The sequence below is a fragment of the Echinops telfairi genome, unplaced genomic scaffold (genome assembly GCF_000313985.2).
Source record: "Echinops telfairi isolate 266 unplaced genomic scaffold, ASM31398v2 ScPeMD7_7467;HRSCAF=8505_1, whole genome shotgun sequence".
NCBI lineage: Eukaryota > Metazoa > Chordata > Mammalia > Afrosoricida > Tenrecidae > Echinops > Echinops telfairi.
Window position 1 is genome coordinate 22,777,720 of NW_022111368.1, and position 10,693 is coordinate 22,788,412.

The following is a 10,693-nucleotide window of genomic DNA, read 5'->3' on the forward strand; positions in this document are numbered from 1 at the left end:
GATCTGCTCTACAGCAATGGGCTGGGTTTAGTAAAGAGTTAGGGGCCCAATGCATAGGGTTTGTATAACAATGCACAGGGTTTACATAATAATGTATATAATTATATTGAAAGATAGATTTAAATTTTGATTGTAATGTGTTTAATCTTCATTTTATGGATCTGCCAAAAGTTACTTAGAAAGCCAATCATGAAAACTTAGATTTAATCTAATATTTTACTACTAAAAATTTACAAGACAATGAAAATTGTTTTATGCAAAGATCTGGATGCTTTTCTTATTAGATTTTTATGAACAGTTCCTTAAAATTAACTTTCCTCAGTATTCCCGGCACAACAGAACAAGGTTTAGCATAGACTGGACTCTCAACAATCGGTTCTAGATCTAAACATCAAACAGAAAGATGTGTGCGCATACACACACGCACACACATGCACACACACGTTTTCCTTGTTTAGAAGACTGTCAAAATTTCAGCTTGTAGTTCTCCAGAAACTACAAAGATCACAATAAAATAAAGTTACAGTAATAACAATAATAACATCTTGCCTTTTTTTCTATTCAAAAATCTTTCCCATACCTTGTCTCACTCATATTCCCAGTACAACTGTATGGGGCTGAGAGATAAGGCTTTACCTCAAAACCACACAGATGAAAATGAAAGAAGATTATTAAGGTTGCGGTCTGCCCCAACTTGTGAAATCAGTAAAGAGATCAAAAGTCCCTGCTTTTGCTGTGCTTATCTTCTCAGACTTACCGAAAGTCATCAAATGAGGTCAAAAGACACCAAAAATAGGTTGGCATAACTTACTGTCAGAAGTGATTGCTTTGGCAATAAGTTACCAAAGAGAACAAGCTGAACCAGAGAGGCAACATCTGAAGGCCACCACAAGGGTGTCCTTAAATCAAATTAAAACAGTGAAGTATCCTTGACTAGATATTTGATTAAACTCCAAAGCCAAACTCACGACCATTGAGTGGATTCCGACTCATGGCAACCCCGTTGAACTACCCCTGTAGAACAAGGAAGAATTGCTCCCGGGGGTTTCAGAGACCGTCGCTCTTTATGGGAGTAGAAAGCCTCGCGTTTCTCCCTGGGAGGGGCGGGTGGTTTTGAAGTTCACACCTGTGGTTAGCAGCTGAACACATAACCAGTAAGCCACCAGGACTCAGAGATAGCAGATTAGTGAGCTTAAGAAGAATACAAAGTTGGTGAGGGTGGTGGAAAGTGAAAGGTATACAGTATAGATAGGAGTATAAATAAGTAGCGTGTTGGTACAATTAACTGAGCAATAGGTATCAAAAATGTTTAAAATGCTCATGTCCTTTAACCAGTCATGCCACTTCTGGAAATTTCTCTCATGAAAATAATCATGAGAAAATACAAAGATTTAGCCAAATGGATGTTGCTTTATTATATTCCTAAATTTTTTTTAAAAGAGCAGTTAACTGCCAACAAATTTAATACATTGTCTACACAATGTGATTTTAAAGTTGTATGAAAAATCATGGCAAGAAGATCAAACAATACTGTTGAGGGGTGAAAGCAGGTCATAAAATTGGATGTATCAAATGAGTGTCATTTTTAATATAAATGTACTCAGAAAAAAAGTGTCTACCACAATTTTAACAATTACTATTTCACCCTGAGGAGTCCATGGGTGATTTTTATGTTCATCTATTCTATATGTACATAGATATTATATTTATATATAATGATCATACAAACAAATTCACTGCCATCGAGTCAATGCTACTCAGAGGGACTGGCCCCCATCCCTACTGGTGGACTTCCAAGATTGTAGCTGTTTATGGAAGAAGAAAGTTCAATTTTCCTCTCTCAGAGCTACTGGTGATTAGAACTGCCAACCATGCTGACCAAACAAACCCCAATGCGTAACCACTGCTCCCCCAGGGTACCAGAAACCAAACTCATTGTCATTGGGTCGATGCCAACTCAAAGTGGCTGTGCAGGACAGAGCGCCTCTACCCCTGTGACTTTCTGAGACGACATCCATAAAATAGAATATACATGTACTTTTTATTTTATTTTTGCATAAGCATGTGCTGTTTGCTCAAAATGTTAAAGGTTATATTTCAGAGGTGTACCTCTCATCCCCTGACTATAGCTATGTCATTTCTTTCCTAAGTAAATTAACAGATTTGTGCCCAATAGGGTTTATAAGTAAAAAGATGAACAAGTGCCTGCTGAGTTGAGAAGGCCCATGAGAACTTATCACATCACAACAATTAGGAAGACCAAATTCCATTTCCTGAAAGATAATGCCACTCACTCCCTCTGGACAACAATCCTTTTCTTTTCCTCAACATTGTCCAAGACAATGATAGTGAACATGTAGTGTCAGCATCTAATGAATTCACACGCCATGGCTCTTCAGCGACCACTTGGGTAAATACCATGCCCACTGGAGTCAGCAACATCTTTGGAAGCACCTTTTCCATCCTCTCCTGCTCCACGCATAGCCACAAGGCCAATACAGCGTATGGTATAAGCGTCACAAAGACTTTGAAAATAATTAGATGGAAAGTGTCCTTTGGCTGCCCTTTCTCCCTTTCTTTGTCATTTCACATTCTTTCCTTCTTCCTTATTCTTCCCCGACTAGCACTATGGATAGCAATTGTGGAAGTGAAAGGTGTCCACCAGGCCTGGTAGACCAATAAGAAATACAATCATACGGACCACCATAAATGGAATGAACTCGAGGACAATGGGTTTGCTTTTTGTTGCTGTTGCTGTTGTTTTTGGGTGACAGTGATGGTCTTCTCGATAGCTATAAGTCTGTAGCATTTTCTGCATTGGAAAGTAGATTCTTGCAGATGCAGATAGGTTAAACTTCAGCACCCAAACATGTGATCTCCCTTATGGACCACTTGAATTTTTTCCAGTTCTTAATGTTTTCTGCTTTCTTTGTGATTGGTTTTTATCTGCTTTGCTTAAAGTGTTTAGAAAAATATATTCATGATTTTAGATTTATATTTTAAACACACTTATTGAAGGAAAAATGTGTAAATCAATTGCTAATACAGTATTATTTTAGATGAATCAATGGATGTCTGTTAATGATGAAAAATACTGTCAGTCAAACACTGGGCACATTATTTCCTTCTAATGCTGTCAAAATTTAACTTAAAAAAAACCCTCATTGCCACCAATTTGATTCCACCCCATAGAAAGCATATAGAGCAGTAGAATTGCCTCTTTGGGTCTCCAAGAGTATAAATTGTTACAGCAGGACAAACGCTCTTCTTCCTCTGAGAAAGCAACTGCTGAAGTTGAACTTCTGACCTTGCGGTTGGCAGCCCAATTCATAATGTACAATGCAACCAGGGGTCTTTTCAAAGCCTAATGCAAAGTGATCAAGTAAGTCTTCATTCTAACACCAACAACAGCACTGAAGGAACACCATTTATAATGCCCTTCACTTAGCCATACACAAACGCACATAACTACTATGACTTATAAGTTCTATACAGTTATAAAATACATTAACCATATTTCATAAGCAATCTTCCATAGAATAAAACATGCGTAGTAAGTGATTGCATTTCTGAATACTTCTTTTAAAGTAGCGCATGAAATTATGAGTACATAATTCATCAAAATCCTTAAAATCTAGTTCCAAATATTGTATAATATTACTCTCATAAGATGCCACCGTCCTCTCCTAAGTGTATCATCAATGCATAAGTAAACCCAAAAAACTATGAGGAAAAATTAGGAAGAATGGAACGTGCCAGTATTCGTTTTACCGTCTCTGTGGAGTCTGGGAAAGACGGGCTTCATAGGAGATGCTAACGCTCAGACTAAGTCTGCAGCGTTTCTTTCTCTCAATGTAGCCTGGAGACGAAGTCGGTGTGAACAACAGAAGTGTGTTTTGGAAGATTCACAGATGAGCCACAGGTTTCGATCGAGCTGCTAATTCCATGTTCTTTCTCCAAAAAGACCTTTGAACCTGGTTCGGTGCCTCATGGATAGCCGCTCCTATGCTCTCCAACAGCCCAGCCCGCGCAAAGGCTGAGAGCGAGGAGAAAGTGGTGGTGTCTGTGTCAAAGCCCTCCGTTATGACACATTTCGGGGACGATAAACAGGAAACTCAAGAGCTAGGCAGACAGCCAGAATCATTCAGAAAATGTGCCAGATCCTTACGAAATACACGGACCATTAGCCTCTGTCCATTCACAGGCCTGTGCTCTCTCCTCACGCTGGCTTGCTGCGGCTCCAACGGGAAACTTGCCCATTTAGGACCTCTCTGGGCTCATCGGGTCCCAGTCACAGAGAGCCATTCTTGGTAAGTCAGAGCCAGGACTAGGGCCTTGCACTCTCTCTTGGAACTCTTCATCCTCTTCTGCCTACCTCCCCAACCTTCTCCTGACACTGAACATGCAGGTGAGCCCAAGGTCCAAGCCAGACACGCAGGCACTTCCAGATGGTTCTCTCAGCCCATGTGCTCTAGCTAGGTCTGGACCCATGGACCACTCTTGAATTGAGGGTGGATGACCAACCCAGTGACAGCAGGTAGGGGGAGGAGGAAGAAGGGATGTGGGGGGCCATGACCAGAGCAACAGGCTCCCGTAGTCCTATTGGTCCCACAGGAGAGCAGGCTGCTAGATTCCCTCTTGTATTCCTCGCATATCCACGCTGGGCCATGAATTCAGATGAATATTCTCAAAGTGATTCCAGCCTATCATCCACTCTCAAACACCTGTAGCACCAAAAGGAAGATGGTCCCCTGTGCGGCGATTTCTCCCACCACACCCCCAGTCTCAGGAGCGCTCGGTTCTAGCCCTGGCTGGTAGCACATGCTGCAGCACCATCCTGCTGTCAATGCTCTGGGACCTGGTGAGTGTGAGCCACCCACGGATCACATTTCTCACCCCTTCTGTGCTCCTCTCCCCATCCTCCCAGTCACAACCCCCACACCCACCCCCTGCTCACACAAGCATGCCTACTAAATCCTGAAACCACTCTCCCTGGCTGTGACACAGAGAGAAGCTGGGTCAGCATTATTATTTTAATGCTGCATGAAAGTGATTTGGCAATTAAGAACTAGGCGTCTCTCCATTCAGCATTATTAATTTAATTTAAATTCTGTTGACCACTCAGTATAAGGCTGAACCCATAGAATTTATGAGGTGGGTGCTTTAATCATCCCTACCTACAGATGAGGGAACTGAGGCACAAAAAGTTTAAGTACTTTCCCCAAGATCCCTCAGCCTAGTGTTCTTGCTGTCTTTCAAACCCAGCTGGGGAATCTGGGAGCAGGATTTATCTGCTCCAGGAGATGCTTGATGCTCGAGGCCATCAACTCTGGTTTCTTGTTGCCTATCCACCGGGCATTACAGACCGCTTTCTTCTTCTATGTAATTACCAAGTAGTTGGGATTGATGAGTAGATTAACAAGCTTTAGTTGAGCAATCCAGGGGTCCCGTTTAGCCAAGGGCAAGGATCTCAACCATTTTAAGAATAAGTCAGATGATGCTGAAGCTTATTGGGACACTCCTGTAGTGGTTTTGCGGACATTTGTATACATATCTGTAATGTGAAAGCGCAGATTTAAGACATCTGGTGAATCAATGATCAAGTTAAGACATAACCAGACTGAAATGACCAAGGGTCCCCACCCTTCCTCCAGTATACAACAGCTCTGAGGGTGGTTTGAGAAGACATGATTCCACCCCAACCCCCACCTAGTGTGAATAGTGCACCTAGTGTGAATAGTGCTGCCATCAACATGAGTGTGCACATGTGTATTTGTGTCACAGGTCTTATTCTCTAGCATGTGTCCTTGGTAGTGGGATTGCTGAATCATACTGTATTTCTGGTGGTGCCATTGATATAGTCCCACTGACAGTGTATGTGTGAGAATTCCAATCTCGCCACACCCTTGCCAGCATTTGTTGTTTCTTGGTTTTTGTTTTGGTTTGTTTTAATTTGCTCTTATTGCTCGGGTATGGTGCTATCTCCCTGTTGTTTTAATTTGCATCTCTCTACTGCTCCTGTGAGCATTTCTTTGGGTGTTTTGACCATGCGTATGTCTTCTTTAGTGAAGTGTCTGCTCCTATCCTCTGCCTATTTTTAATGGGATTGTTTGTCTTTCTGTGGTTCAGGTGCTGAAGGGTAATACACATTTCAGAGATTAGTCCATTGTGTAAGAATCTTCCCCAGTTTGTGGATTCTTTGTTCACTCTTCTGATGAAGTCTTTTGATGTGCAGAAGTGTTTACTTTTCAGGAGGTCCCAGTTACATGCCGTAATAGTCAGGTGTGGGGTCAAGTTGGCTAGATTCCTTGCCTTTGCAGCCATAAGCCTGACCCACTGACCTTGGATGTGTTCTTCTCTGCAGCCACCAGCCTGTGGTCATCAGCCCCCACCACTGGGTGACTCAGGAGAAGTCTCCAGCCTACGATCTGACTCACAGACTTGGAACCTGCCTAGGTTTGGATTTGCCTGCTTCTGCAGCCATATGAGTGTGTGTGTGTGTGTGTGTGTGTGTGCAATAGCCACCCAAAAGATGAAAAAGCATATAGCTATAATGGTTTCTCGTCTGTTGGGTGGCTATTATAAATGGTATCGTTTTCCTGATTCCTTTTCAGAGGTCTCTTTGTTAGTGTAGGTCGTAAGTTCCTAAGCAAATTTGGCCCACCATCCCCTTTTCAGGAAAAAAAAGTTACTCAACAGCCCCCTGGCAATTCAAAACCTGTTTACTGTATTATATGTTACTATAATCCAAGATAACGTGTAGGTATCGGCTTTTGCAGCCCACCATGGACTGATGGATCGCTCCAGTAACCCCCAGAGGATAGTATCACCCAATTCAGGAAACACTGGGGTAGAAGAATGTACCTCTTTTGTAAGTCGACCTCATACCCTTTTCTATATTATGAAATAGTCTGAGTAGAGTTGGTACCAGCACTTCTCCAGATGTTTGGTAGAATTCTTAAGTGAAGTTGTTGGCTGGGATTTTTTTGTTGTTATTGGGAGGGGTTTTATGTTTGTTTTGAGTGACTTGTTTAATTCCTCTCCTTGTTAGGTGTCTGTCCAAATTTTCTATTCCACTAAATTAGTTTAGGTAGGCAGTGTGTTTCTGGACATTTCGTCCATTTCTTCTTTTGAAATTTGCTGTGATACAGTGCTACATCAACTCACTGACAACAAGTCAAGTCTAACTGAAAGGGACCCTCTAGTTCAGTGAGTTTCTGAGAGTAAATCTTAGGGAGTAGAAGCCCTTCATCTCGCCCCAGGAGTAGTTGGTGGTCTCAGACTGCTGCCGCAGGGCTCCTACAGTGCTCCGTGGCATTCTGCTCCTCTCCTTCTGGTTCCCTTGGGCTGTTGGGATATTGCTCATTTGATTCCCTACTCGTGTTATTTCCATCATCTTCTTTTCCTTGTTTAGCGTTGCTGATAGTTTGTAAATTTTATTGAACATTTCGAAGAACAAATTTCTATTCTTGTTTATTCTTTCCCTTGACTTTCTGTTTTGTATTTCGTTTCTTCCGGCTCTCATATTTATTATTTCTTTTCTTCCGGTGAGTGTAGGTTTATTTTGTTGTTCTTTTTCTAATTGTTAGTTGTGGTTTAAAATGTTGATTTGGTTCATACTTCTGTCTTAATTGTATTTGTTATTATAAATTGCTCTGTAAACACTGCTGTTGCTGGGTTGCAAAGACTTGAGTATGTCGAATTCTCATTCCAGTTTAACGTAAGTACACCCTAATTTAATTTTGCATTTCTTCTATTGCTCAGTAGCATTTAAGCAGAGTGTTCATCTCCATGTATTTAACTTTCCATTTGATCTTTCTACTGTTTCTCTCTCATTTTATAGAATTGGATTCTGAGAAGACTCTTGGTAGGATCTCTATGGTTTTACATGTATTGAATCTCGCTTTGAAACTTAACATATAATGTGTCCTGGGAAAAAAATCCACGTTTACTAGCAAAGAATGCACATTGTATTGGTGTGAGGTCAAGTGTTCTGTGCACACCTACAAGATCCAGTTGGGTGCTGATGCTGTTTGGATCTCACTTATCTTTGATGAGCTACTTTCTAGCTGTTCCGTCCTTCACGACAGCCGTGTTTTAAAATTGCTTCACTGTGGAGCTATTTCTTTCGCTTTTCACTTCTGTTGAAGTTTGATTCGTGCATTTCAAAGCTCTTTCATTCAGTGTATACATGTTTATTATGATGATCTACCTTTTAATCATTAAATAATAGCCATCCTTGCCTCTTTGATTTTTATCCTGTAGTTTACTCTTTTTCCTCGGTTTAAAACAAGTCTGTTCTGTCTTGACTGTGTCCCAGCTTCTTTGCCATTGGGAAGTTCTGTAACTAGCAACGTACGCCTTCTTTGGGGTTCGCATTTGATATCATGTACAGATTGATGTCTCTGGTTCTGTTTTCAATTGTGAAAATTCTTTATCCGAGTTGATTTTCAGGTCATTTATAATGTTTCTTAAGCAGAAGCTTTTGTCTGAAGGGTTGGGGTCTCTGTTCAAATAACCTCTTCAATCAAAATTATAAACCTGACTGGAATGGTTAGCCCCCCCCCCTTTGATGCACATTAGGACTGATCTGATTTTCAACATTTTCTATATTTTTTGGTTCTGCTTTTTCCATATTGGGCTTTATCTCGGATGTGCTATGTCACTGGGGGTCACCTCCTGAATTTTTGTTATGTTTTTCTGTTTTTCAGTATATGAAACCCAGGATTGATGAAGCTATAGGGACAGCAAGTTGTATACGGTTTTCTGGGGGCTACAGTGATGTTAGTGGAAGGGGGCAAGGGGAGTTCAAGAAGGCAAAGAATGTTTGTAGTAACAATTGTACAATACAGCTTGATGTGATTGAACTATGGAAGGATATGATATCTGTATTAACTCACAATGAAATGGTTTTGGAAAAAGGAAAAACATAAATTAAAAAGTAAAACAAAAGTAATTGATATATCCAAAAGCAGCAACAACAAAGGACCTCTTCACCATTTCTTCAAAGCTTGTCTGGTTTTTACAAATTCCTTTAATTTCTGTTTGTCTGCAAACGATCTAATCTCACCATCCTATGTGAGGAATAACTTCGTGGCATATGTAATTCTTGGATGGCTCTTTTCACTTTGAGAGTGTTACATAAGCCATGCCCATTGTCTTCTTTCTTACATGGCTTCTCCCGGGCCCTCTGAGATTGGTCTGACTGGTTCTCCTTCATTAAGAACATTGCATTTTCCCCGAGTTACTCTCAGGATTCTTTCTTTGTCTTTGGTTTAGAAAGTTTTACTATGATATGCCTTGGTGATTTTCTTTGGAGTCTATCCTGTTTAAAGTTAGCTCAGCTTCTTAAATGGATATTGTTCACATCTTCCCTGGTATTAGAGAAGTTTTCTGCCAACAAATCTTCAGCAATTTTCTCTGCCCCACTCCCATCCTGTTATGGAATTTCAATCACATGTTAAGTTATTCTTCTTCATGGTGTTTGTGGTAGTTACATAATTTCATATCAACTTGAAATAAAGGTGGAGTCCAGTCTGTCAATCAGGCTACAACCTAATGGTGCCTCCTTGTGGGCGTGACCTCCTCATAAGGAGGGTGCTAGGAATCTCACCCCTCTCTCTGCTTCATCGTCCTGCTGGTGAGCCACGCAGAGACCTGCTCGAGACCTGTGGGAGGCCTGGAGATGTGTCCACCACTATTGGAGCCACAAGACTTTGCACCCACCAGCCTGTGATTTTCCTGCAATACTTGTGGCTGCATGAGTCCAACCAGGGATTTATGGACTAGTATCAGACTTGCAGACTTGATTTGGACTGGGCTGGGATGTTTTTTTGATATCCAGTTACTCCTTGATATAAAACTCTTACACATGTATGAGTATCAATGAATTTGTTTCTCTAGTCAATCTGGCCTAACATGATGTTCTACATAATTCTTATGGTCTTTTCATTTTCCATATTTTTTTTAAGTTGAAGAGAGAATTTTTTTAAAATCATTTCATTGAGGGCTCTTACAGTTCTCATGACAATCTATACATCTATTGTGTCAAGCATATTTATACATATGTTTCCATCATCCTTTTCAAAACATTTTCTTTCTACTTGAGCCCTTAGTATCAGCTCCTCATTTGTTCCTCTTCTTCCCCCACCCTCCCACTCCTTATTTCTTTTTTCTGATTTCCCCCCAAAGAGATTAAGATTATGGGGTTGTCTTCAGCCTCACAGACTCTTCCAACTATCCCATTCCAGTTCCATGTCTTTCCACTGTGTTGTCTATGTCTGAACATGTTGGCTCAATCTTCTGGATTTCTAGTGCTGTTTTCATATTTTCGAATGATCTACTTTGTCAATAAGATCTTGTATTATTTTCATGAATTCTTCTAGAGTTTGTCTGTGTGTTTCTTTTGTCTATGATTTCTTTGATTTTCTCTCTCTCTCTCTCCTCCTACTTTAACTTTTAAGCTTAATTTACTCCAAAGCCGTAAGTTTTTGTTTCTTAAGTTTCTTCTGGGAGATCTTTTTCTTATGTGCAACCTCCTTTTCTGATTTAGGAACAGTTTGTTCCTTCTCAGTCAGGATCATTTCAATGTGGCGGGAGGTTCATGGATGGATTGATCCAACCACGAGCTCTAAAAGTCCAGTGGAGGATCTGGGGGCTTTGTTCACCTGGATATGAACATCTCAGTGGCCAG

At 40.8% G+C, this 10,693-nt stretch overlaps 1 protein-coding gene across 3 annotated transcripts in view; it reads right to left on the reverse strand.

Moving 5' to 3' along the window:
* Positions 1 to 4,012, reverse strand: part of IL1R1 (interleukin 1 receptor type 1) — a 100,868-nt gene extending 96,856 nt beyond the window's left edge. For all 3 annotated transcript variants that reach the window (XM_045283899.1, XM_045283898.1, XM_045283901.1), the window contains exon 1: positions 3,772 to 4,012. The gene's annotated coding sequence lies outside the window, so the exon portion shown is untranslated. The remainder of the gene's footprint in view (positions 1 to 3,771) is intronic.
* Positions 4,013 to 10,693: the final 6,681 nt, after the last annotated feature.